Source organism: Diceros bicornis, chromosome 8 (genome assembly GCF_020826845.1).
Source record: "Diceros bicornis minor isolate mBicDic1 chromosome 8, mDicBic1.mat.cur, whole genome shotgun sequence".
Lineage (NCBI taxonomy): Eukaryota > Metazoa > Chordata > Mammalia > Perissodactyla > Rhinocerotidae > Diceros > Diceros bicornis.
Genome location: NC_080747.1, coordinates 76,111,606 through 76,139,462, shown reverse-complemented (window position 1 = coordinate 76,139,462; position 27,857 = coordinate 76,111,606). Strand labels below are relative to the sequence as shown.

The 27,857-nt window shown below is 35.0% G+C and overlaps 1 protein-coding gene across 1 annotated transcript in view; it reads right to left on the bottom strand.

The window, feature by feature from the left end:
• GRID2 (glutamate ionotropic receptor delta type subunit 2) overlaps window positions 1-27,857 on the bottom strand; it is a 1,161,595-nt gene that overhangs the window by 1,072,844 nt on the left and 60,894 nt on the right. The window lies entirely within an intron of this gene.

The following is a 27,857-nucleotide window of genomic DNA, read 5'->3' as shown; positions in this document are numbered from 1 at the left end:
CAGTTGTTCAGTTTCTGAGCAGCAGAGAGAAGGCCTGGGAAACAGAGGGTGGGGTTCTGAGGAGTCTGCAGGTAAACCTAGCCTACTTTGAAATGTGTCTTATGACAGTCCCAGTCCCCCTCATAAAAAGCAAGACAGCGGTCATTTGACTTTTAGCTTTTTAAAGTCTTTTCAAAGTTGCCTTCTCTCTCTTCTTTTCTTTGTCCTTACCACCTCGATAAAATCTGTCTGGCAGAGTGACAGGACAAGTACGGGAAGAGCGAGGAAGCATTTGGTCAGGTGTAGAGTTGCCAGATTTAGCAATAAAAATGCAGAAGCACAGCTAACTTTGAATTTCAGATAAACAAGAATTTTTTTTTTTTTTTTTTTTTTTTGGTGAGGAAGATCAGCCCTGAGCTAACATCCATGCTAATCCTCCTCTTTTTGCTGAGGAAGACCGGCTCTGAGCTAACATCTATTGCCAATCCTCCTCCTTTTTTTATCCCTTTTGCTCCCCAAAGCCCCAGTAGATAGTTGTATGTCACAGTTGCACATCCTTCTAGTTGCTGTATGTGGGACGCCGCCTCAGCATGGCTGGACAAGCAGTGCGTCGGTGTGCGCCCAGGCTCCCAACCCGGGCCGCCAGCAGCGGAGCGTGCACACTTAACCGCTAAGCCACGGGGCCGGCCCCAACAAGAAATATTTTTTAAGAATAAGTATATCCCATACAATATTGGGGACATACTTATGCTAAACATTATTTGTGTTTCATCTGAAATTCAACTTTAACTGGACATCCTGTGTGTTATCTGGCAGCCCACCACAGATGGCCCCTCTACAACCACATGTATCCTATGAATAACGGTTATAGGCCTCTTGTGACTATGCTTGGAAAAGAAAACAAACGATAAAATCTCTTTCAGACCTGTTGTTTTATTCACTTTAGTGACATTTTGATGTTCTTTGACAATAAAAACAGCACAAATATTCCAAAATGAATATGTATTTTACTTTGGAAACTTTGAATTACATTTATCTTTATCAGCTCAGTTCCTTCAACTTTCTGTGAATTCACAACACTTAATATCTAGCACCAGAGGAATGAAAAAACTGCATGAGTTTCTCATGCTGAACTCATGTTTGGGTGAACTTGGACAAGCTATTTAATTTCTCTTTTGGCCTCAGTTTCTTCATCTGAAAAATGGAGATAATAATAGTACCTATCTTATAAGGTCGTTAGGAGCAAATGGGGAAATGTATATAAATGTGGCAGTCCAGCACTTAGTAGACACACAATAAACATTAGCTTCCTTTTTCTTCCTCACCACTTCATTTCTGAGAATGGACAGCATCACTTCCCAGATCACTGCAAAATATTAGGCTAAAGAAATAACACAGATATGTGCCAAAGAAATATTGATTCTTGCTCTTTACTAATATACAGGTACCAGCAGAGCCACACTTCTTGTTATAAACCCCTAATGATCAGTAATCAATTCATTGCTTCATTCATTCAACCATTTATTCAAGAAGTATTTATTGAGGATCTAACACACACCAGGCAAAGTGTTCTAAGAGCTGAGAATACACGGTAAACAGAGCAAAGTCGCTTTTTTCCCATGAGAACTGCTTATATTATGGTGTGTCGGGGGGCAGATAACGAACAGGTAGCGAGAAAATTATATTACATTATATTATATTTATTATGTTATAGGGAACAGCCAATTAGGGAAAATGTTGTGAAACTGAGTCTTGAATTTGGTTTTATGGAGATCACTGGTGACCTTGACACCAACTTTTTGTTCCCTGAAGCTTGTTGGAGAGAATGAGAGGAGAAAGTGAAAAAAAAAAAAAGAGAAGAAAGCATTCATTCTTGGCCGAGGGAGAGGCAGAGAGGATCAGAAATCCAGGTAAAGAAGAGCTCAATAGAAGACCAAGCTGGAAACAAATTGGCAAGGAGGATATATATGTCAGAAACATATATTTAAAAACTTAGTAAGGCTCACGCTGCTGTAAGTATTCAAAGATAAGAGATGCACACAAACACTAAAATTCATTCCACAGAGATCGTGAGTGAAAGATACAAGACGTTAGAGAACAGAAATGTTCCAGCGCTGTCAAATAAAATACATGAAATTCCTTGTTCATATTCAGGAGTGTGGAGTCTATTAGAACAGCGTCAAGTAAAGTCTAAGGGTCATTTTGTATTGCTGCGCCTGCCGTGAGGCAGCAATAGCTCTGCCTCACGGTGGTAGAATACCCCATCATCTGCTAGGGAGAGGACAGACTCTTTCCTGCTCCTTTCAGTTACAGGTTTAAACTGTTCTTTAATTTTGGCAACACATTTTCATTCTTGAATCATACTCTTCTACACTGCTTTTCTAGTCATTTGATGTGTCATTGCAAATGGACAGATGTTATTTATTTTAATGAATGTTCCCCAGGTGTTTACAGCAATGTGGATATGGGCTTTTGGATAAAAATTGGGTGAGGTTAAGGTGAATGATAGTTTGTTTAAGATAAAGGATAAATGTCTGTTTTCCAAAAGTCAGGCCACCGTATATTTACTAAGCCAATTATAAACAATTAAGGTAAAATTCTGTATGAACATGGAGTTAATAATTAAAAGGAAAACAACATCTGTTAAAATTAGAAATATTTTGAAGCAAGATATTTTTGGTAAAATTTTCTGTTCACAAAATTAAGCCTACTTGAGCAATAATATATATTCATCTTTTACCCTTCAACAAACTAAAATGTGAATACCAGATCCATGTTATTTTAAATAATTTTCACTGATTGAAAGTACAAATAAAGCTCTGTGTCCTGTCATTCCCCACAACCTGTTCCAAGGCTCTGAAGTAAGTAGACACTGGGGCGGCCAGCAGCAGGTGTCTTTATCTCGGGTTGTAGTAGACTTTATACGAGAAGGAAGGAAAGTGGAATTTCTTTTTTTTTTTTTAAGAGGGAAAGAAGTCTACTTTGATTTGATTATTTTTTCCTAATCATCTACATAAAGTTAATTTTATGTATCAACTGACTGGATCATGGAATGCCCAAATATCTCGTTAGGTATTATTTCTGGATGTGTCTGTGAGAGTGTTTCTAGAAGAGACTAACTTTTGAATCTGTAGACTGAGTTAAAGCAGTGTGCCCTCCCCAACGTGGGTGGGCATCATCCAGTTTGTTGAGGGCCTGAATAGAACACAAAAGGTGGAGGAAGGAAGGATTCACTCTCTCTGACTGACTGGTTAAGCTGGGACATCTACCTTCTCCTGCCCTCGGTGCTCCAAGTTCTCAGGCCTTCAGACTCAGACTGAAGTCTATACCTTCAGCTCTCTGGCTCTCAGGCCTTCAAACTATACCACCAGCTTTCTTGGTTCTCCAGCTTGCAGATGGCAGATGATGGGACTTCTCAGCCTCCATAATTACATGAGCCGATATCTTATAATAAATTGATATAGATATAGTTATATACAAATATAGTTATATTTGTATTTTTAAATTTATATATATACTTTATATATATATTTGTACATAACTATATCTATATCTATCTATACATATCTATATATCCTATGGTGTGTGTGTGTATATATATATATATATATATATATATATATATATATATATACACACACACACATACACTATGGTTCTGTTTCTCTGGAGAACCCTGACTAATACAGTTAAATAACAAGTATTAGAACCAATACCAACTGCATCATATAGCGAAACAGGGTTATTTCAATTAGGCTAGGAACCTGGCCCACCATGTCTGAGTTTTCACCTATGGAAAATATAGATTCTAAATTTTAAACAATCAAGTTATAAGTAAAATATAACATACACTAAACATTTGAAAAGAAAGGCCCATCAGACTTACAATGGTATGATTTCAGATATCTTGTTTGATTAGTCTTCATTCTATATTCAATGTATTGATTTTAAAAAATAAAGTAATTGAAAACCAGAATTTTAGCTTATCTGAAGAAAAATGTCCTCACTTTTATATAATGTCAAAATATCAAAGATATTTTGGAAAAATGGATGAATATTTCATTATTTCATATTAGAAATAAGAAAGATCAACATATAACACAGAATCATCATTTTGAAGAATATCAATAAATATAGCCAAAGGGTTCTGAAAATGTAATAACAAAAATATCAATGTTTGAGACATCTGCTCTTCTGTGTAAGAAATAGGATATTAATAGTAAGCCAATTACCCTAATGTAATATTTTATGTGAAAGAAAAGTGACCTAGTGAAATTAGTTGTTTCCAATGAATATAAGAGAAGAGGACATTATGTACCAAGAGTCATAGATGCAGTGTGCAAAGCAAAAAACAGAACAACTGTATTCTATCAAATTATAAGATATTTACATCTGCTCCAGATATCACTTTATCTTTTCTTTTTTCCAAATTGTGACACACTAAACTTCCCATAATTACCGCAATTAACTAAGTCTAATTTTGGAATGCTTCAAATTTTTTTTTAATTGTATGCACTGTATAAATTAGATAAAATATTGATTTCTTTCATTTTCATTCTAATGAGAAGCTGTATATTTTTAAAGAGTGGTTAGTTTTCTTATGTTTTATAGTAACTTTCTGTTGTTCTCGTTTTTGTTTTCTTTTACTGCAGGAAAAAAAGAACAAGTAAAATAATAATGAAAAGACCAAGGATAAAGGCACATGTTCTCTGAATCTTATTTTTTAATTTTACATTTTAAAAATATCTGAATGAGGGCCGGCCCCGTGGCTTAGAGGTTAAGTGCGTGCGCTCTGGTGTTGGCGGCTCGGGTTCAGATCCCGGGCGCACACCGACGCACTGCTTCTCTGGCCATGCTGAGGCCGTGTCCCACATACAGCAACTAGAAGGATGTGCAGCTATGACATACAACTATCTACTGGGCTTTGGGGGAATAAATAAAAAAAATTAAAAAAATAAAATAAAATAAAATAAAATAAAAATATCTGAACGAGACCACTAACATGCAGAGTATCAAAGCAAAGTCAGCTAAATTAAGCATTAGATCTGGTTATTGAATAAAATGTAGATCCAACATTAGGTGATTAGCTGAATGTCTGACAGAGTTAAGAGAATCTGCAGGATATTCTGGCATCATAGAAATAAAACTGAAGAGCCTCACTTCTAAATTAAGAAAACAGTCAATCAAAATAAGATATGCACAATTTTCATATATTTTGGTAACCATTTGAATTTATGAACAGGATTGAACCAGTTCAGAGCAAACTGCCAACTTGTACTTATGTCTTCATTTATGAGAAAAAAAGCAGATGAATAATGTTTATAAACAAAGCAAAAAGTTAGAAAATAATTAAAATAATTCTCAAACCACCCGTTAAGATTTTTAAAAACTAGTACTCACTTATAATAGGAATATCTGTGACTCTCCACAGAGGCAAATATAGTATTGAGAGCACAGACTCGAGAGCCAGCTGCCTGGGTTCAGGCCTAGTTCTGCCAATGATGAGCTGTGTGACATTGAGCAAGGAAAGAGAGACAGGCCTTTTGTCTCGCTGATGGCTCTAGTGGCTGTGGCTATGCTGACTTTCTCCCTTGGCCCTTGTGGAGGCTTGGCAGAGCGCAGGCTCAGGAGAATGAAGCTAGCTTGCAGGAAGAACTCTCAGCCTCTGGCTGATACTGTCAGTGTTGGTTTGCCTTCTCCCCTAGCTTAGCTCCTGTCACTTCTCTTTTCTAATAAGACCATTTCCACAAGCACAAACATTCCAACCAGATTCCAAGTGTTTCCAGCACTTCTCCCAACCCCATAATGATACCTGCCCTGATATCAGTTCACCTACATTAAACCCAGAATATATGGGGTTAAAACCAAAAGCACTCATCCTCTTTCCCTGCTTCTAAGTTACATTCATATGTAACTATTGGTTTTGTTAAACCTTTGTATCCCTGAACTTCACAAGGCAGATAGAAGTTACTAATTGTTAAAAGCCCAGGTGGCCTCAAGCTGGGCTCACATTGATATTTTGGCTAATTACCAGTTCTTGAGGTTTGCTACAGGGAAACCGATATCAAGAAGCTAAAGCTTCTCAGACCTCAACTCCTCGGCTTCCTGGCGCCAGAATTCACCATCCACCATGGAGACAGAGATGGTTGAAGGACACACACCTGTGATTCCCTTATCTGGCCATCCTCCTCCCTGCTGGCAGCCTCTCAAGGCCAAAGGCAGGCTGGTGGGAAAGCGCTGACCAGCAAGGCCACAGGCTCCCCCTCCGTACAAGCAGCTACATTCTTCACAACCTTTAAAACTCTTTGCCTCCCATCTTTTGAGGAGATGGGACAAATTTGAGAGCTTTTGTCCCCTGGCTGACGTCACCCAAAACAAAGACTCTTTCCTTGCCATAAGCCTGGCGTTCTAGTTTTATTTGGCCCCTCTTGCGCAGCGCGGGTAAAGAACCTAGATATGTATCAGTAACAATAATAAATGTAATGTCTTCTTCTTGAGACTAGCTTTGTCCAGCTTGGCATTTTATGCTGTTCAAGTCTTTCCAAGCCCCTGTAATCAAGTAATCCTTTTGCATACATGGGTACTGTTCATAGGCTGCCACTTGTTAGAAAATGTGGAAAGACGAACTCCATCAAAAATCTTACTCTTGCTTTGTGATTACTGCTTTCTAGTAATTTTTTTAATTCACCTTTTACGGACTTGATCATATTCTCCCCTAATCTTTTTTCCATACTTCAAAAATATCAAATTTGAGGGAAAAGGACAGTTTTCTCACTTGCTTAGAAATGAATATCTTCCAAAATGAAGACCCTCAACTTTTATTCTGACTGAAAAACGCTTTGCTTCTTTCATTTTTACTTTACTTGACTATTTAAGAAATGTTTCTTCTTTTCCCAGGTTAATTCCCTCTTGTTTTCTTAGGCTTTCAACTTGGTTAATTCCCAATCACTTCTGCCTTGTTGCTCTTACATGTCTTTGGACAAATGTGTCCAATTCCCTCTTCATTTGTACGTTGTCCTTTTATTGTTCATGTGTTCTCATCTCTTCATGATCTCTTCTCAGCCCAAATCTTGACCCTCTCCAGAGGACAAGCCTCGCCTGATGCTTCAACTTCAATGCATTACCGCATCCTTAGTCCTTAACCCCTAAATCCTGGTTTCCATCACTACTCCCTATTAATAATGTTTTCTTATAGGTTAGTAATGTTTTTATAACTTGTAATATCATGTATTTTCCTATCTTTTATTTTAATTCATCTTATAGAACTGTTTTACTCGCCATAGTACTTTAACCTAGTAAGCATTGAATAACTGTTAAGTTGAATCAAATTGAAAGAAGAAAATATGTTAAATATCATACTCTGTCTCATTGACCTTGAGTCTGTTAGAATCCAACTAGAACTGGCTATAAGTCCTGGGTTTTGTATGTAATTTAAATCAATTTTTAACTTTATGCCCTTAATGACTGTGAGTCTCAGTTTTCTACAAGTGAAAATGGGGATATAATCATTTGCCATCATCTCACAGCATCGTGATAAAAATTAAATAAAAGAGTGACTGTACAATAGGTGGCAAACTGTAATGCAATTACAAGTTATTACATATGAAAACATTTTCATTAGAAAGTTATTTTTCAGCACATAAAGTTAAACTCATTTTACAACAAACTGGAAAATTAGAAAAATAGAAATAAAGTGAACAAATGAAAGGCATAGACATATGAAAGTTTATGTCTACAGGGATTTTTAAATTAAAAGTTACTACATGTCTAGATTTTGGAGGGGACAGTTAACCTCAAATGTTCTTTAAAACATAACTATGGAATATGGTACCACAGAAATCGTATAGATTCTATTTGTAAGTTTATTTATAAAATCAAGAAACAACTGCAAATCAGGAAAGGTCACCAAATGCAATTGAGTGAAATTCTCTATTTTTACAGCTGGAATAACTATTATGTGAAAGTTGTTTCCATTTTGAAGTCAAATGGAAAACAATCTGAGAGTGAAGGGGGAAAGTTTTACTCTTAGAAGAGACTACATTTCTATATATATGTAATATATTCTATATATTTTTATACATTCCACATTTCTATATTTTACATAATCTACTCCTAACATACCAAAATTCCATCTTCCCAAGGGTTCCTCTGAACACTTTCTTCCAAATGTTATTGAGACTATATCAGTGCACACCCAGTACTGGCTTAAAACTGTAATAACATTTTGAAAAATCTAAATTAATACGTTTTCACTAAGAAGGTCAAAGGAGCATTGAGAAAGTTATAGTCTTATTAACTAAGTAGTATATTTTACTTAAGGGAATGTTCTAGTAGGAAAATGATGCTGATTGATAGATTGATAAATGATACAGAGACTAGAAGAGTTTATTTTAAAAGTAAGAACATTTATTTTTCCATAGTCTTCACCTGAAAGAACATTATGCATCTTTTATGAAATGGACTATATGAAGGGTACATTAAAAGGTATTTTATGATGCTTAATGTTTTAACAACAGACCAGGACATATATTTAAATGACAAGTTGCTAAGTTGTATTACTAGTAACAGAATATTACAAAGTCCAACAAAATGGAACTCACATGGACGTCTTTCCTTACACCCAAATCCTTTGACTTTTTCTTTGTCTCAGTTTTTCTTACACGAAGTTTTTGTTTAAACTTGTTTTGGAAAAAAAAAAAGAGAGAGAAATTCTTGATTACCATAGTGTAATTCCCTTTCAAAAATGATATTAGGTGACTCATTAGAGAGTTGGAATAGTGACCAATATTTAAAAGTTAAAAGTCATCTCACAATATGACCTTGAGTTTTATAATTTGGGATGATTTTTGTCTGTAGTTTATTTTCTTTATAAAGATTGAAACAAAAATTCTCTCCCATCTCACAAAATATTTTATTTTAAATTATTAAAACAGAATATCAGTATTTCTATAAAATTCTAGATAGTAAATGTGTTTGCCTGAGATACACACAATCTTTTCCAAAAAATGTAATATAGAGTAAAGACCCTGTGTATAAGAGGGTAGTAAAGTCAAGAACCTTGGAAACTGATACTTTTGTAACAATAATGGCTTTATAGCACTGGTGTGTGTGGCGATGGGAACCAAAAATATCTCAGAATAAAAAGTTTCCCATGACAAATGCAGTCATTCCAAATATGATTTTCTTATGTCAAACACATCTGCGTGGTTATTAAAATAAAGATTTTGGATCCAGTCTAGAGATTTTGATGAATTAAAGGTAACTTTAAAAAGTCATTGTATCATCTTGGAAATACAGTATTATGAGGCAAACAGAATGCAGTCGTCTCTCAGTGTCCACGGGGGATTGGTTGCAGGACCCCTGGATGCTCAAAGTCACTTATATAAAATGGCATGGTATTTGCATATAACCTAGGCACATCCTCCTGTATACCTTAAATCATCTCTAGATTACTTATAATACCAAATACAATGTAAATGCTATGTAAATAGTTGTTGTACTGTATTGTTTAGGGAATAATGACAAGAAAAAAAAGGTCTGTACATGCTCAGTACAGACACAACCACACTAGGCCTTTTGGTCGTGTTTGATTGAATCCACGAATAGGGAACTCGTGGATATGGAGGGCCGACTGCATAGGTGATTAGTGGATATAGCACAATGAGTATGGCAGTTTAGCTCTGGCCATGTACTTGTGACCAAGGTCTTGGCTCATTCCACGTTCCAGCAACCACTCTCTCCCCTTGCTTCTGCCCCTCAGGCCTAGGGACAGTGATAGCATCATATCGTTGTCGGCTCTGGGGTTCCCTTGCCCATACTTTTGTAAATAGTCCTTTTATTCAATTCTCATTGGTTACCTGCTTGTGTGTGTCATTTGTTTCCTGTTTAATAAAGTAGCAAAACTCTGCAAAGTTACATATAAACATATGTATTAAAAAGTTCATAAAAATAATATAATTATTGACTAGTATGAGATTTAATGTATAAAATGAAAAAATTCTGTAAGGACTATTTCAGTAAAAAAAAAAATTTCTTATTTCTATTCAATACTAATTAATCAGATTTTAGAAAAGGAGGATGGTGTTGGGCCCAGGGCAGGTGACTCCAACATATCCCACAGTGGTATACGATTATTTTGAACTAAAGTTACTTAAGAAATAGCCAGTGCACAAAGAACACTCTGACTGTCCTTCGTCTCCCTGAAAGCAGGAAATAAATCTCCCACGTGAAGGGTGCCCTCCCTGTGCCTGAAGGCTGAGAGAGACATCCTTATCACCAGAGCTACGAAATCCAGGGCCAAAAATCCTGTATAAACAGTTACTTTTATTAATTTACTACCTCAAGCCTAAACTCTGTTTAAATTCCTCTCATTATGTACCTCAAACCTAAGTTTCTTTGTCCTGTCATTCCTCACAAATTTATTGTTTCTTTGTGTAAAAGATATATATACTGCCTGCTTTGTTCACTCTTTGAGCATCATTTCTCTATGATCTCCAATACATATGTATTAAATTGGGTTTTCTCCCATTAATCTGGTTTTGTGTCAATTTTATTATTAGTCCAGCCATAGAAACATAAGAAGGGTAAAAGGGGGAATACTCACCTCCCTCACAATGGAAAGTGGTTGATACTTCCCTTTACTGAATCATTAATTAACTCCACCTTGAGTGGAGGAAACACTGGAGGATAGCTTTTTCAGGTAGAAGAGAATGAGGCTCAGGTAATATTTTATAAGCCAATGATTTTGATATTATTTGAAACTTTTTGGACCTTCCTTCTCTCTGTCGTCATCCTTTTAAACTAGATTCTACTCCAATTATTATTTTTTTTCTTCCAGACAAGGCCTGTCTTGACATGAGTACAGCCATGTTTGGCCGCTCCATTGACCTACAGCCACCAGCACAAAAAGAAATATAAAAGCTGCTTTCTGTGTGGTGGGAACTGGCCTTTTCCCGGGAACTGGCCTTTCTCTCACGGAGGGAGTTGCAAGTTGTAACATTTCAAGGCTCTTGGAGCGTCGTAGCACGGGATGGACTGGCCATCTGTGCCAGGCTGGGACGATAACCAAAGAGAACAATGCACGTACACAACTACTGGGCCGGGATGTTAGCCAGGGGGCTCAGTGCACGTACGCCACTGATAACCATTTTGTACATGGGAACACTAAATGCTTGCTCTGCAAACTCTGTAATTGCTTACTCTGAAAATTACTGATGGTATAAAAACTGCTGGAAACTGAGACCCGGTGAGAGTTCCACCTGTGGAAGGGACACCTCGCCCAGGACGTGTGATCCTTGCCCAGCCGCGTCGATTGACAGGGCTCTCCCGGCAGTGGGGCGTGGATGTTGTGAGTAACTGATTTAATGTGAAGTAATTGATTTGATATGAAGTAATTGATTTGATGTATTCTCTTTTTGGTCAACCTGGTGTTTCTCTTTCTGGTTGATTTGTGTCATTTCTCTTCAGCCGATGTGGGTGCTTTCCCTTTCCAGTCGGGCTGATGTTTTTTCCCTCTTAATATTTGACCTATTTGGATCTGTTTGCAGACTGTCGCCTTTACTATCCTCTATATAATAAAATATACCTTCAGTCCATTTGTTTGGAGTGGAAAGTGTCTTTTACGTCTCCGATAGAATCCCCGAACCTCTCATAACAAGGCCAAAACCCAATAAAATTTAAGTAAGCTATAGATTACTTCATGATTTAGAAGAATATGACTAAACTATGAAACTAAGTTTTTTTTATTGGAAGCATCAAGTTAAAAAAAATTTAAATGAAAGTACTAAGACATGTACGGTCCATTTCTTTAGTAACTTTTATTGATTTATAACTTACATTTTAAAAAGTGCATCAATTTTATAGATATGGATCAATGAATTTTTACATATATATGTAATATTATATATTTATGGTTAGAATAATAGTCAAGGCTGTACCCAATGAGTTGATGTGCTTCAAAAAGCAACAGATCTGAACCATAAGTGTCTAAGAGAAAAGGAATTCCCAGTTCCCTTCCTCAGCCCTGTAAGGAATTTCTGCAGATTTGTGGAACATGCAGTGAATGGCTGGGTCCATTCTGTTTAAATCTTAAAGGACACGGTAACTCCAGAGAGATGAAAGACTTGAGGATGGCCATGTAGCTAATTACTCCAAGTTTATCAGATCTCAGCCTTATCTGGAAAAAAAAGCTGGAGTGAAACCTAACTTATAACAATGACAAGGGAGAGAAGGAAATTCCAAAAAAGCTTCAAATAACTCAAAACCTAGGTTAACTGGCCCAAACTTTGTGAAAATACTGAAGCATAACTCCTTTATTTAAAGAAGCAAGATATTAAACATCTGATACACTTTTCAATTTAAAGCAGTCTCCTCTCTTACTTAAGTACAAAATATAAAATCCTTTGAAAGACATAAGGAGTATAGTAATCATATCACAAATCAGTCACCTTAGAAATAATACATCACTAATACTTTTTTATAAATAATTTCAAGATATCAAAAAAGGATATAAAATGATTGTGATTTGTATCCAAATTATATAGGATCACAAATATCAACAGGAATATTTCTTGTAAAATACAACCTGATGAATGCTTTAGTAAATGATCAATTGTTCTATGGTTATAAGAAAAGTGGCTGATTTGAATCCAGTAAGAGTTTTATTAAATTCTCAGAAGACAAGAATTCAACTCAATAAGGACTACCAAGACTTTGTTGTCAGGGCCACATAGCCCAAGAGATTGCCTTCAATATCTGATAGACCTTTTGATACTATTAGAGATACATAATAATGTCTGCTGATGTAAAGATCTTTAAATTTAACATTCAAAAATAAGAAAATAAGTCCCACCCACATGGAAACATAGGAATGCCATTTTAAACAAATTTATTATTATTATTATTATTATTTTATTTTTATCTTTTGCCATTGGCAATCAGGATATATTCCCGGATGTTGATGCCATGTTTAAATAATACTCATGGTGATGTGCTTTCTTTAAGGGTTGAATTTAATTGTAAGTAGTTTGTGGCTTATAAATGCTTGAATTTAGGCAAGAATGAAATTCTTAAAGGACAATCTTAAATCTTAAATCTTAAAAGGAAAAGGGTTAGAACGTTAATCTCAACGTTCAGACTTGAGTAAAGGGACTTCATCAAGATGAAAGGGAAACTTGACAGGGAAGGGCATTTAGCTTATCATTTTTGTACAGAATATAAATGTATTTTTTCATATCTACTTATCACTAATTATTATAAGATACCGTTGAATCAGCATGAAGCCTGAAAGTAGCATTGAACTGGGAGTAAAGAGTACTGGATTTAAGTCTACTTACTGTACAGCAGCATATGGTGCAAAACAGGCCTCAGTTCTCTGAAGGGGTTGGATTAGCTCAACGTTTTTTAAATGCTCTGGGTAGAGTTTGCAGTTCCAAGGACTCCCTGAGGGAGGATGGTGGGAACAAGTTGGAGAATTAGGGAAGGGGGACTCTCAGGTGGGTGAATTCTAGATCCTTGCTCCCATCTTACATAAGTTGGAACCATCCTGGAAAATTAAAACTGTATGATTATAAACTTGCATATATCCATGTCATAGAAGTGTACAGACACTTAAAGAAACTGTAAACTCTAAGAAAATACCTGCACATAACTAAAACCAAGTTAATCCATTATGATAAAAAAGATTATATATGTTTGAAACCTTGAGGCATTTTAGCAGCTCACATGAGCTTATTACATATTTTTGTCTATATTGTTACCTATATGTCACTTCACCCTTCCCTGATTCTTCCAGGAAGTCAACCCCAGTTTTCCACCATATTTTTGTTCTCTAGCACCTTTCCCTTGTACTTATCTGTCTCTCTCATTCAGACACAGTAAACTCCTCAAGAACATCAACCCAACTTTATTGATCTTTGCAACTGATTATTGACCCCCTCCCCTCTCCAGCCACTATCCAACTCAGCACAATGTCTGCAGGCAGTAGACACTTGTTAGCTATATGTGGAATCTTTATATAATGATAAAACATTTAGATTTGGAAAATAAAATTTTAACAATTATTATTTATTAATCCACTTAATAACTGCTTCAAGTAAGCTTTAGTTAAATAAATTCACCACTTTAGAAATGAAATAAGCCTTACATGGGTTAACTATATTACTGATATTTTGGCAACTAAATACATCACTACGTTTAATTATATTCACTTTGAGGTTATTAGTGTTGACTATAAAGCTCAGGGACATTCATTTCAGAAAACTATCATCCTAAATAAAATATTGCAGGACTCAAAATAAATGAGCACAGCCCAAGATTTATCTTCTGATACATATTAACATTATAAAATATGTTTGATTTGGGATATTCCATACATCTAAAAATCTTATGACAACCACAAACATTATGTTGTCATTATTCCTCTGGCTTTGTTCTATGTCACCTAGTTTAGAGTAGATAAAACTGCTTTAGAAATACCTTCAGGGACATGTAGCAGTATAACATGTCATGTTCACAGACATTTGTAGTTAGACCCTGGCTCACAATTTTAACCAACTTATGTTCATGAAAACACATATAATTGGAACTGCCATCTGTCCGTTGTAATACAATTTGATCATTGTAATTCACAAATACAGTTCCATTAAATTCAAGAGAGTCCTAACACAATGTCCTTGTTATGAAAGACAGAGCAAAAAAGAGAGGGATGGAGCAGGGGAGAAAACATCATGTTCTGATTTACACAAATGTATACTTATTAACATTGCTTTATGCAGTTTGATTTCCACTGTATTGAGATTATGTTTAAGTAATAATAAAAAAATTTCCAAAGAGCCAAATATGATTTTCACCTCTATTCTGCCCATCTGTCCCCTATATAACCAAAGATAATCACTCTGGTCCCCAAATGTAACTCATCTCTGAAATTGGATATGGAATTTTATACTTTTACATATGTAAGCATAAACAATAGATAGAATTGCTTTTCATATTTTTAAAGTTTACATAAACAGTATCTTACTCTATTGACATGCTAGCACATCAAATTTTCTAAATTTTCCATTATTTTTATTTTTCAAAACATAAAAAATATCTATCATATTTATTGAAAGTTGAATTCTACTTTTCAAGGTTCAATTTAGTTACTATTTTCTCCCTAAAGCTCCCCCAACCATATCAACCAAGAAAAATCTCTCCCTCTGCTTACCTCTCACGGTGTTTTTTTCTGGATATCTTTTGAAATGTATCATTTTCTACTTCATGTTTAATTATTTGTACACACATAATTGTATCTCTGCTTAATTTCTAGGGCTGAATCCTCAACTTATTTGATTCATATTTGTGCTCATATAACAGTTGATTTCTGAATACATACATGTTAAATGTGTGAATGTTAAAACTAAGTTATTATAGTCTATAACATAAATTATATCTATATATTCACTTTAAAGTTAATATTGGACCAGAATCTATCTCGTGCCTGTTCTTTCATATCAGCCACAGATAGCAAAGCCCGTGCTAAATAATTTAACTGAAACGCTCTGTTCACTTGCAGTTTACTGAACTCTCATGGCTATATTCTCTCCTGATTCTAGAACTTTCTAAATCTCCAGTAAAGAGCTCTTCCTGTCCTCAGATCTTTGGGATGCACATGTCAGGCCAAGTCCTGACCCTTTCTCCCCACACCAGGAAGGGTGAATTGAGTCAGTCATGGAATGATGTACATATCAAATACAGTGACCCTCCCCTCTCCAGAGCAACAAATATCTGCTTTAAAATATGTTTTTTAGGTCAGTAGACAGCCAATTCACTCTTTTGAGGATATTTAACATCTAGAAAGTTTTTAATACTCATAATTAAAGATCAGAAGAAAGAAATCAATATTTGTAACCTTTGCTGTTCCATTTTACTTATCTTTATTAGTGGCACTAATCACTGATATTGCTGTAACTAACTTCATTATGATGTTATTTTTCCTAAGCTGAATGATGATAGTTTTCACAAACTATTCAGAGGTAATTAAAAGATCCAAATAAACTGAGTATAGTATAAAATGAAAATCAAGTGCCAGCTTATAAAAATGAACCCATTCAGTAGTGAAAGATTTATATTAATGAAGGTACCTGTCTTCCTTAATAACATATCTCTATTTTTTCCAGAAAATTAGAAAATATATATTGAGGTTTTAAAAATAATGTCAAATGCTAGTGATAATACAGTAGAGAGTCAGAGAAGAGGTAAGATCCGAGAAGATCTGATTAAGTAAGATGGAGAACATCAGGGTGACAGAAAAGGGCAGAGGGTAAAGGTTATGAACAGTGAAAGAAAACGGTGACTAAGAGAAAAATGCTGTTCTGCTATTAGCAACAAGGATAGGGAACAAAAGGGCATGCTTGAACTTTTGTTACAAGCTAGAGAGATGTTCCCCGTGGAATTAGAGATTAAAACTAAAGAAAAATAATAAAATGTAAAAGGAAAGTGCTGGTTGAATCAGTACATTAATTTGAAATTTCAAGAGTGCAAAAAAGACTTAGGAAAGGATGCACTTCCTTGTTGAAGGAAGGAAATGGATCCCTCCGTGGTTTACAGTGAAGAGCTCCAAAGGAAGATATCCAGGAATTGGGGGTACCTTTAAAATTTACTCTCTTTATTCCTGCTAATGCTTAGTCAATTTCCAAGGGACACACACTCTCTATTAGAGGGCATTAGGAAAGATCAAAAACAATTCTGAGTTTCAGGTCACGGAGACCACAATAGATATGCCTACTCTACCAGTAACTCACTTCACGTCCTTTGACAAGTGACTTGTATCCTATGATCCTCAGTTTCCACATCTGGAAATACACCAGTAGAAATACTATCTACTTTGTGGTGCTCTTCTTAGAAATGACCAAAATAACATGTGGGTAAGAAAATACGTAAAAGCCCCAGGATAGTACCTGCTACATAGCAAATGCTCAATAGATGTTTGCATGGTCTGAGGACTCATTCATTTTTAATGCTACTATCAAAACTTACACTACCAGCATTGGCACCTGAATCTAAGTTCTTTTCAAGAGAGACTCATAAATTTGTCTAAAAAAAAAAAAATTCAACACCAACTACATGGTTCCCCTCATAGAGCTTATACCAAACAGAATAGACTGAGCTACACCACCCCCATTAATCTTTTTTCCATACCTCATTAGCAGACTTTGGTGATTGCAGTTTGTTGAATCACTTCATACTTTGAGTGAGACTCCCTGTTTCCATGACGGTAATTTTATCCATTAGGTCTTCAACATACTACTTATCCGTAAAGCAAAGATATTTTATGATCCATTCATTTATCATTCTTGCAGCAAAAATTTGGTGGCTTACCATGTACCAAGCATTGTTCTAGACACTAAATAGATAAAAATCCCTGTCCTCACAAACTTACATTTTCGTGTGAGAGGACCAATAAATAAAATTAAGAAACAATATAGTACATAAGATGCTGATAAATATTACTGAGAAAAGCACAGTAGAGAAGGTTGTTAGACATGCAGGGTGAGGAAGTTACAAATAAAGAAAATGGTCAGGGAAGATCTCACTAAGAAGATGCGATTTAAATAAAGATCTAAAAATTAATTCAAAAGAAATGGGGAAATAAGTAACAAAGTACAGATGGGAAAAATGAAAATGGCAATACATTAGACTAAATACATCCATATTAATAATTACATTAAATGTAAAAGGACTAAACAAACACTGCAATTAAGTCAGAAATGTTCAGACTGAATAGAAAGCAAGACCCAATTAGTGGACACAAGAGATTCACTTTACATAAAGGCGCAAGTAAGGTGAAAGTAAAACGGCAGAAAAAGTTAGGCTGTGAAAATATTAATCATAAAAAATGACTAGACTGTTGAGTAAATTTTAACATTGACTGAGTATTTCATGATATTAAGGAATGATTGTTAATTTGGGTGTGATAATGGTATTGTGGTTAGTATTTTTTGAGTCCATGTCTTTTAGAGGTACATACTGAAATATTTACAAATTAAAAGATAGCTGGGGCCGGCCCAGTGGGGCAAGTGGTTAAGTGCGCGCGCTCCACTTCGGCGGCCCAGGGTTCGCAGGTTCGGATCCCGGGCACGCACCATCGCACCGCTTGGCAAGTCATGCTGTGGCGGCATCCCATATAAAGTAGAGGAAGATGGGCACGGATCTTCTGAGCAAATAAATGAGCTCAGGGCCAATCTTCCTCAAGAAAAAAGGGGAGGATTGGCATCGGATGTCAGCTCAGGGCTAGTCCTCCTCACAAAAAAAAAAAAAAAAGATATCTGGGATTTGCTTCAAAATAATTTGGAGCAGAAGGAAGGAATATTCAAGAAATGAATAGAGATAGAGGTGAAACAAAATGGGCCATGCAGTGATCATTGTTGAAGTGTGTGATGGACACGTGGAAGTTTCCTATACTATCCTCTCTCATTTGTGTGTTTGAAATTTTCCATGACAAGTTCGAGACAAAATCAATCAAAACAAAGGAACAAACCTGAATTCAATCTTTTATGGTAGAAATAATAAAAGAGCATTAAGAAAAGGGACAATAAAAATATCACATATTTCTCAGTATTGGTTGGGCTATTTTGGAATGTTTAATTCTAAGTAGCAATTTAAGACAAACATCCAATTTTAAGGAATCAGTACAGTGAGGGTATTTAGAAACCATATGGTCTGAGAAAAGTTGGTAAATGTAAGAAAAGAGAAGATCCAAGAGAGTTATGACAGTTATTATCAAAAGCTGTTTTTCAAATATCTGAGAAAAGATGTGGTTCATGTGAGAAAATCTACACCCAAAGGATTAAAGGTAAAATGAAAAAGACAATATTATCTCTCTATCCCCACACTTCTTTCCCACATCCCTCCTTGCTTCTTATTATTCAGACCATTGTACATTCTCCTTTCATTTTCTTTGCTCCAATGCCTAGTCTACCTTCATACAACACTGCCACCAACTAACTCCTCTGGATCCATTCCTGACAAACACCTTCCTCACTTCCTACTCCTCCTTACTGAAGGCCCTGACAAAGGCAATTGGAGAAAACACCGTATATTTGGAAACGGAAAGCAGGGATTTGGACATGGTCACTATTTCAACTGTTCGATCAACAACATAATAAAAAGAAATTTTTTTAAGGCTGTAAATGGAAGTCTGAATTGATTTTCTCATATAATATAGTGTTTGATACATTATGAGTCTAACAAAGCTTCTGGGTACTAGCTAATATGTATTATTTTTATTTGATGTATATACATTCCGAGTTCCGAACACTCATCTTACAAATAAACATTTTAGAATATACTATTTCACCCTCCTCCCTCCCCCCTTCCCCTCTGGTAACCACCAATCCAATCTCTGTCCCTATGTGTTTGTTTATTGTTGTTATTATCTACTACTTAATGAAAGGGATAATTCGGTACATGTGTGTGGTGATGGGTTGTAATTAGTATTTTGGTGGTGAACATGATGTAGTCCATGCAGAAATAGAAGTACAATGATGTACACCTGAAATTTTTACAATGTTAAAAACCAATGTTACTGCAATAAACAAAAAATTAGAAAAAAAAAAAAAAAGAATATACTATTTCATTTGAGGTTGCTGACAGAGAGGTAGTAAAGTATAATGATTAACAGCACGGACTTTGGAGTTGAACTCTCTTGGATCCAAAACACAAGCTGACCTCGAGCCAACCACTTAACCTCTCTGTGCCCTAGTTTCCTTATTTGTAAAACAAGAATAACAATACTGCCTACCTCAAAGGATGATTATGAAAGTCAATGAATTAAGACATGCAAAACACTTAAATAGTGCCTGGCACTTCGTAATTACTATATGTGTTACATACTAAATTAGTATTTTTAACGCTAAAACTTAACATTTACTGAACCTTTACCCTACATTTATTTATTATTAGCAATAATAAAATAACTAAGATTAATTGAACTCTTACTCTGCACTTAATCCTTACAAAAAAATCTTATGAGGTAGGTGATATCATGCAAGCAGTGTTTACCTACTGTTCATAAGCAAATAAATGAGCTCAAAATAGTTATTACCTTGCCAAGTATTCACCAACAAGGAGGTAAAATGAGATGAAAAAATGTAAAGAAAAGACAAAAGTGATTAGAATTTTGTAAATTATGGAATGTTAGCATTAAATTTCTTAACAAATGTTTTAGAGGCATAGCAAGCTCCTAAAAATGATAATAAATCTGTGACCCTGCTTTAATGATCAGTTTGCTAAACGCTACTTAATGACAACACAACAGTATGCAGAACATTTAATAAATATAAAATGAATTGTGTTTCAAATAACAATCTAATTGAAGATTCCATTAACAAAGAATATTGCAATAGTGGTAGATAATAGATTAATCAAAGGCTATTAAAACTCTCTCCTGTGGTGCTAATGAGTTATTGTTCTTTCAGTATACAGCCTTGTGAAGTCTTTATGTTATTTGCATTGTTTTACAATAACCAGAATGAAGAAAACACTTGCAGGAGTTTTGGTACAACTGGTCTCCTCATCATCTGTGAAGATGCTTCCTCATCTCTGCCAGTCAAGACAGGCATAACGAGGAAGAGCTCAATTATTCACAGTACAGAAAATATTTAGAAGTTCTCTCTGGTTGATTAGAGCACAAAAAATCATGATACTTAATTGAAGCTCTGTTATTTAACAATAGATATTAGAAGGTGGCTCAGGATAAGATTTTGGATACAAAATTGAAATGGCCAATAGATAAAGTCAAAAGGTTCCCAGATGATGTATAATTTTTCTTTAAGAGATAAAATGACATTCCCTATTGTCTGGTCACCTGTTGATGGCTTATTTCATTCATGAAAGTCTAAAGAAAAGGGCACTATTAGTTTCAACAGTTGGCCCCACATGGAATAGGTGTATAATGGCTTTGATTTGCAACCCTGGCGGCTGTTCAGAAGCCTCATTTGGTTTATGGTCCTATATCTTCACCCCAGAATCCGATTGTTACATGTTGGTTCGCTCTGTCAGCTTCTGTTTCCCAGCATGTCAGAGATATGTCATGCTGTTGAAGCTTTTTATCAGCGAGTTCATTTAAAAAGATATCTTCTGCCTGCAGTTCCCTGCTTCAGATCTCCATATGATTCCTGCTCAGGTAACCTGCCATGCTGACAGTGTCTAGGTTGATAGAGTTTTATAATATACAAAGCTTTCTAGTGGATATACTAGAAAGGGTATTTCTAGGGTATTTGGTAATTGTATTACCACTCTATCTGGCGGTGATTAATATAATGCACAGAGTAACACTAGAGAAATCGTATTCAATGTATCTAAGTTTTCCTAATCAATTAAATTTACCATTCTTCCAGGCTTAAAGGGCATAAACCTAAGCAATAAAGAATTAATTTCATTCGTGTATATATAAAGGAAATATTTCCAATGACATTTTTCAAAAGTAGAAAATGTTTAAGAGATGTAAATTTTCGTTTCTATAAGGACTATCACAATATATGCAATAATGACATCGAAGAGAGAAGAGGCATGCACATAAAAGGAAATTTTAATCTCTTTTAGTTATGCCCAAAAAACTATCACCCTACACTATCACACTAAAACATGCTCCTAGAAGCAAAGCTCAATATATTCCCATACGGTCACCACCGTGTCTACCTCTTTACACTCAATGTTGCCAAACCTAGTGAATATTTTAATTAAAAATACTGACTACCTGGAAGGAGGACTATAATATTTACCCATAAGCAAGCACAATGGAGGAAGCGAAAATGGAAGTTATTTAACTTACTGGAATAGCAAAGCTGATTTCACAGGGAGATCAACATTTCCAAATGACGGAGGAGTAGGTCATGCTAATGGTGTACTATGTCAGTACGCACCCCCATTTAATCAGACATATGCCAATTATGCTGACTTGCATAATGCCTTGTATTCTAACATGAATGTGAATCTAAATTTCTGAACTGAAATCTACCTATTTGGCTCACAAAAGTTTGTCAGCAGAATTACACTATGTTCTTAAGGTAAGTGCATATGATTTAAACAAAGCACTCATAGAGGCTTCAATATATGATTACTTTTCAGCTTAGTTACAATCTTTATTAAGAACCACATTCAAGAGGGATGTAAAGAGAATAAAAGAATAATCCTACCTCAACATGGAGTAGATTAAATGACCTCAAAGGTCTTTTGCATCTCTAAATTCTATGAACCATTATTATCTACTAAAACTATCCATTCCAGGAGAAGACTGAGGAAGAAAAAAGAAAAAGTATGGAAGTATAGTTTCACCTTAAGCAAAGAAAATGTTGAAAATAACCCTACATCAATCTCAGAGTTAACAGACAGAATCATACTCAATTAATTTTAATTAAATTGCTTCGTTAGGTTGATTTTCCTTGAGATTGTGGAATCTGACCTCATGAAGTCTACAGAAGAGTACCACGAGCTTCCACCATAATAAACTGTTTCACTTAAGCTTTATTACTGGTCACATTTAATGACCTGGAAAGGATAAGGAGACCATTTCTGCTTTTCTGATACCTGCAGTACAATACGCCGAAACAGTTCCCAATTTCTAGCGGCATGGGGAGTACATGCAAAAAAGGTCATAATCATTGAAGAAGACTACATTCATTCTTAAAGTTTAGAGAGTAGAACTAAATATATCTTAACTATGTCTTGTTGTCTGTTTTTGAATGGTAATCGACTTAAGTTGAACATCAATTGGTCAAATGTCATTTCAAAGAAGAGTAGGGTTCATTTTAACAAGGAATTTTAAAAATTCATTCCAATCCTTCCTTGTAATTTTTTCATCTCAGCTGGTTTTTCTACATTTTTCTTCAATGAATTCTCATATATTAGGGTCTCTATCCAGTTAATAAAATTTTATAAGTACATACATAGTAGATAAAAAAGGTATGCTTTGAAACAGCATTTATGGAAACTCTTTAGTACAATGGCTCTGGCCATTTATTTATTCGTGTGCTGTATGTGAACAGAAAATAGTAAATGTAACTACAGTCTTTAGGGTTAAAAATATATATCTTCTAAGTATAAGTGAAATAAAGATTTCAGAAAAAAGATGAACCAAGCTGAATTCATGATTTTATAATGGACCACAAAAAAATAATACAGATTTTTAAAAATAAAGATTTACAATCTATAAATACAAACTTTTTGCTATTATATTACAACACTCTTAAATTTTTATATCATGGGGGTCAAAGATTTATAATTACAAAGCAAGTAATTTATGTTGGCTTGTCTTCAGTCTTACCCAATATTGCATCCTTCTTAATGATTAGAAAGAGTTCTTTAAAAAAAAAAAAAAAAACTCTTTTTAAAAAAGAGTTTTTAAAAAAAAAAAAAAAAAAAATTGTTAAAAATCCAAGTCAGGAAAGGATTCTGGGAAGATGGTGGAGTAAGAAGAACTAGGATTCCATCTTCCACCCAGACAACAATTACACTGGCAGAATCTGCCTGAGCTATCCAGTTCAGAACTCAAGGGTATATTGAAGACTTGCAACTTCCAAGGAAAGGCTTGAATGGTAAATTGTGGTTAATTTCAATGAATTTCAGCTCTTGACTCAGCAGGGGCCAACCAGCCCCCAGCCCCCAGCCTCTAGCACCTAGCGCCATGGCAGGCAGCTGTGCACGTGTTCCTAGAACAGTCTGCATGCAGCTTGAGAGAACCAGGGTGGGCAATAAGAAACCAACTTCCAAATATCAGGCATCTGTGTTCTGATCACTGATTGCTGCTTCTGATCACAGAGGTGAGACACAGGCAGGCAGCCTTTGTGTTCACACCTCCTTCCATTGTTGCAAGCCCCTCTTCCTCTGGCCCAAGTGGGTTCCAAGATATTTAAAGGCCCAATGCTGTTTTCCCCTCTTTATTTTTCCCCTTTTCCCCTTCCAGAAGCTAGACATTAAAGACTAGGACATTCAAAAGCATATATGGGGAAAGTTAGAAAGTCATCATGCATGCAAAAAGAGAAAGGTGAAGGCTCAGAAAAGACTTGAAAAGACCTGAAGTTTTATACCTCGGGGTGATCCTCAGCACAGAGACAGCCTACAGCAATCAAAACAAAACAAAACAAATAGCGAACCCTGGGGAAAGGGAGAATTTGATTTCCAGAATTATCATATTATTAAGATTCAAATATCCAGTTTTCAAAAACAAAAAATCATGAGGCATACAAAGAAACAGGAAAGTATGTCCCATTCACAGGAAAAGAAATAAACCAACAGAAATTGTCCTTGGAAAGACCTGATGACAGATCTACTAGGCGAAGGCTTTGAAACAAGGTTAAAAGATGAACAAAGAACTAAAGTAAGATGTGGAGCAAGCAAATAAAGAGATGTATGAACAAAAGGGAAATATCAATGAAGAGACAGAAAACAAAAAGATATCAAAAAGAAATTCTGGAGGTTAAAAGTACAATAACCAAAATCAAAAATTCACTAGAGGTGTTCAAAGGCAGATTCGAGCAGGCAGAAGAAAGAATCAGTGAACTTGAAGCTACAACAATAGATATTAATGAGTCTGAATAACAGAAAGAAAAAAGTTGAAGAAAAGGAAAAAGTGCCTAAGACACTTGTAGGACACCTCAAGGAGACCAAAATACACATTATGGGCTTCTCAGGAGAAGAAAGAAAGGAGCAGAAAGAGTACTCGAAGAAATAAGGGCAGAAAATTTCCCTAATTTGATGAAAGACATGAATATAATCACCCAAGAAGCTTGGAATATGAACATCCAAGCAGGATGAACTCAAACCCACAATGAGGCATATTATAACCAATCTGTCTAAAGCCAAAGACAAAGAGAGGATCTAGAAAGCTGCAAGAGAGAAGCAACTTGTCACAAAGAATCCACAATAAGATTATAAACAGATTTCTGATCAGAGACTTTGGAGGCCAGAAGGCAGTGGGCTGATATTGCAAAAGTGAGGGAGAAATTAAGACACTCACAGATAAACAAAAGCTGAGGGAGTTTATCATCACTAGATCTGGTAGACTAAAAATGCTAAAGGGACTCCTGTAAGTTAGAATGAAAGAACACTAGACAGCAACTCAAAGTTGTATAAAGAAAAAAAGACCACAGTAAAGGTAAATACATGGGCAATTATAAAAGCTAGTATTATTGTAACTTAGTTTGTAACTCCAAATTTTGTTTTCTACATAATTTAAGAGATTAATGCATTAAAAAAAACACAATTATTAGTTTATGTTTTTGGATACACAATATATAAAGACATAATTTTGTGACATCAATGGCTAAAACGGGTAGAGATGGATCTGAAAAGAAGCAGAATTTTAAAATGTTATTCAAGTTAAGGAAGTATAAATTCAAATTAGAATGTTATACCTTTAGGATGTTAAATGTAACCCCCATGGTAACTACAAAGAAAATATCTATAGAATACACACAAAAGGAAATGAGAAAGGAATTTTAACATTTCACTACAAAAAAAATCAACTAAGCACAAAAGAAGACAGTAATGCAGGACATGAGAGACAAAAAAAGCTATAAGACACACTCAAAACAAATAGCAAAATGACAGACGTTCCTCCTTATAAGTAATTACTTTAAATTTTAATGGAGTAAACTCTCCAATCAAAAGACAGATATTGGAAAAACAGATAAAAAAAAATATGATCCAACTATATGCTGTCTACAAGAAAATCATTTTAGATTGAAAGACACAAATAGGCTGAAAGTGAAAGGATAGAAAAAGATATTCCATTCAAACAGTAACTAAGAGAGAGGAGGAGTGGGTATACTAGTTAGACAAAATAGACTTTAAATTAAAAAAGGTTACAAGATACACAGAAGGACATTATATGAATGGTTCATTACAGCAAGAAGATATAACAAATATAAACATCTACACATCTAATAACAGACCATCAAAATATACGAAGCAAAAAGTAACAGAATTGAAAGGAGAAACGGACAATTTTACAAATATACTTGGAGACATCAATACTCCACTCTCAATAATGAGTAGAATAACTAGACAGATGATAAGTAAAGAAATAGCAGACCTGAACAAGTCAAACCAACTAGATCTAACAGACAAATTCAGATCACTCTCCCCAAGAACAAACACACATTCTTCTCAAGTGCACGTGGGAAATTTTCCAGGGTAAACTATGTTACGCCACAAATTGAGTCTCAATAGATTTTAAAAGATAGATGTCATAGAAAGTATCCTCTCCAACCACAAGAGATGGAGTTGGAAAATTCACAGATGTGTGGAGATTAAACAACACACTCTTAAACTACCATGGATCAAAGAAGAAATCACAAGGGAAATTAGAAAATACTTAGAGACAAATGAAAACAAAAGCACAACATACCAACTTATGGGACACAGTGAAAGCAGTGCTAATGGGGAAATTTATAGCTATAAATGCTTACATTAAAAAAGAAGAAAGAATTCAAATCAACAACTTATTTTTACAATTTAAAGAACTACAAAAAGAAGAACAAACTAAACTGAAAGCTAGCAGAGGAAGGAAATAACAAAGATTAGAACAGAGATAAATCAAATAGAGAATATAAAAACAATAGAGAAAATCAACGAAACCAGAAGTTGATTGTGCAAAACGATCAACAAAATTAACAAACTTTTAGCTAGACTGACTAAGAAAACAAAGGAGAAGACTCAAGTTACTAAAATCAAAAGTGAAAACGGGGATAATACAGAAAAAGAAAAATCCATCCTAAAATTTAAATGAAATCTCAAGGGTACCCGAATAACCAAAACAGTCTTGGAAAAAGAACAAACTAGATGATTCACACTTCCTGATTTAAAAACTTACTATAGAGCTATAGTAATCAAAATAGTGTGGTATTCGCATAAAAACAGACATACAGACCAATGGAATATAATTGAGAGCCCAGAAATAAATATTTGCTTATATAGTCAAATGATTTTCAACCAAGGGGCCAAGACTATTCAAGGTGGAAGCAACAGAAACAGACTTCAACAAATGATGCTGGGAAAACTGGATATCCATATGCAAAAGATGAAGTTAGACCCCTACCTTATACCATATACAAAAATTAACCTGAAATGGATCAAAGACCTAAATGTAAGACCCAAAGCTATAAAACTGTTAGAAGAAAACACAGGGCAAAACCTTCATGACAATGGATTTGGCAATGATTTCTTGGCTATGTTACCAACAGCAAAAGCAACAAAATAAAAAATAGACTTCATGAAAATTTTAAAATTTCAGGCATAAAAAGATACAGAGTAAAAACAGAGTAAAAAGGCAACCCAAAGAATAAGATAAAATATTTGCAAATCATATATCTGACAAGAGATTAATATCCAGAATATATAGAGAATTCCTACACATCAACAACAGAAAAACAACTCACCCAGTTCAAAAACGGGCAAAGGACTTAAGTAGACATTTCTCCAAAGATGATATACATACGGTCAATAAGCACATGAAAGGATGTTCAACATCACTAATTGTTAGGGAATGAAAATCTAAACTACAATGGAATACTATCGCACATCCATTACGATGACCATTATTAAAAAAAAAAAACAGAAAATAAGTGTTGGAGAGCATGTGGAGAAACTGGAACCCTTGCACATTGCTAGTGGGAATATAAAATAGTATAGCCTCCATAAAAAACAGTATGCAGTTCCTTAAAAAATAAAAATAGAATTACCATGTGATCCAGCAATTTCACTTCTGGGTATAAACTTAAAAGAATTAAAAGCAGGGTCTCAAAGAGATATTTGTACACACCTGTTCACAGCAGCATTATTCACAATACCTAAAATGTGGAAGCAACCCAAATATTCATCAGTGGATGAATGGATAAGCA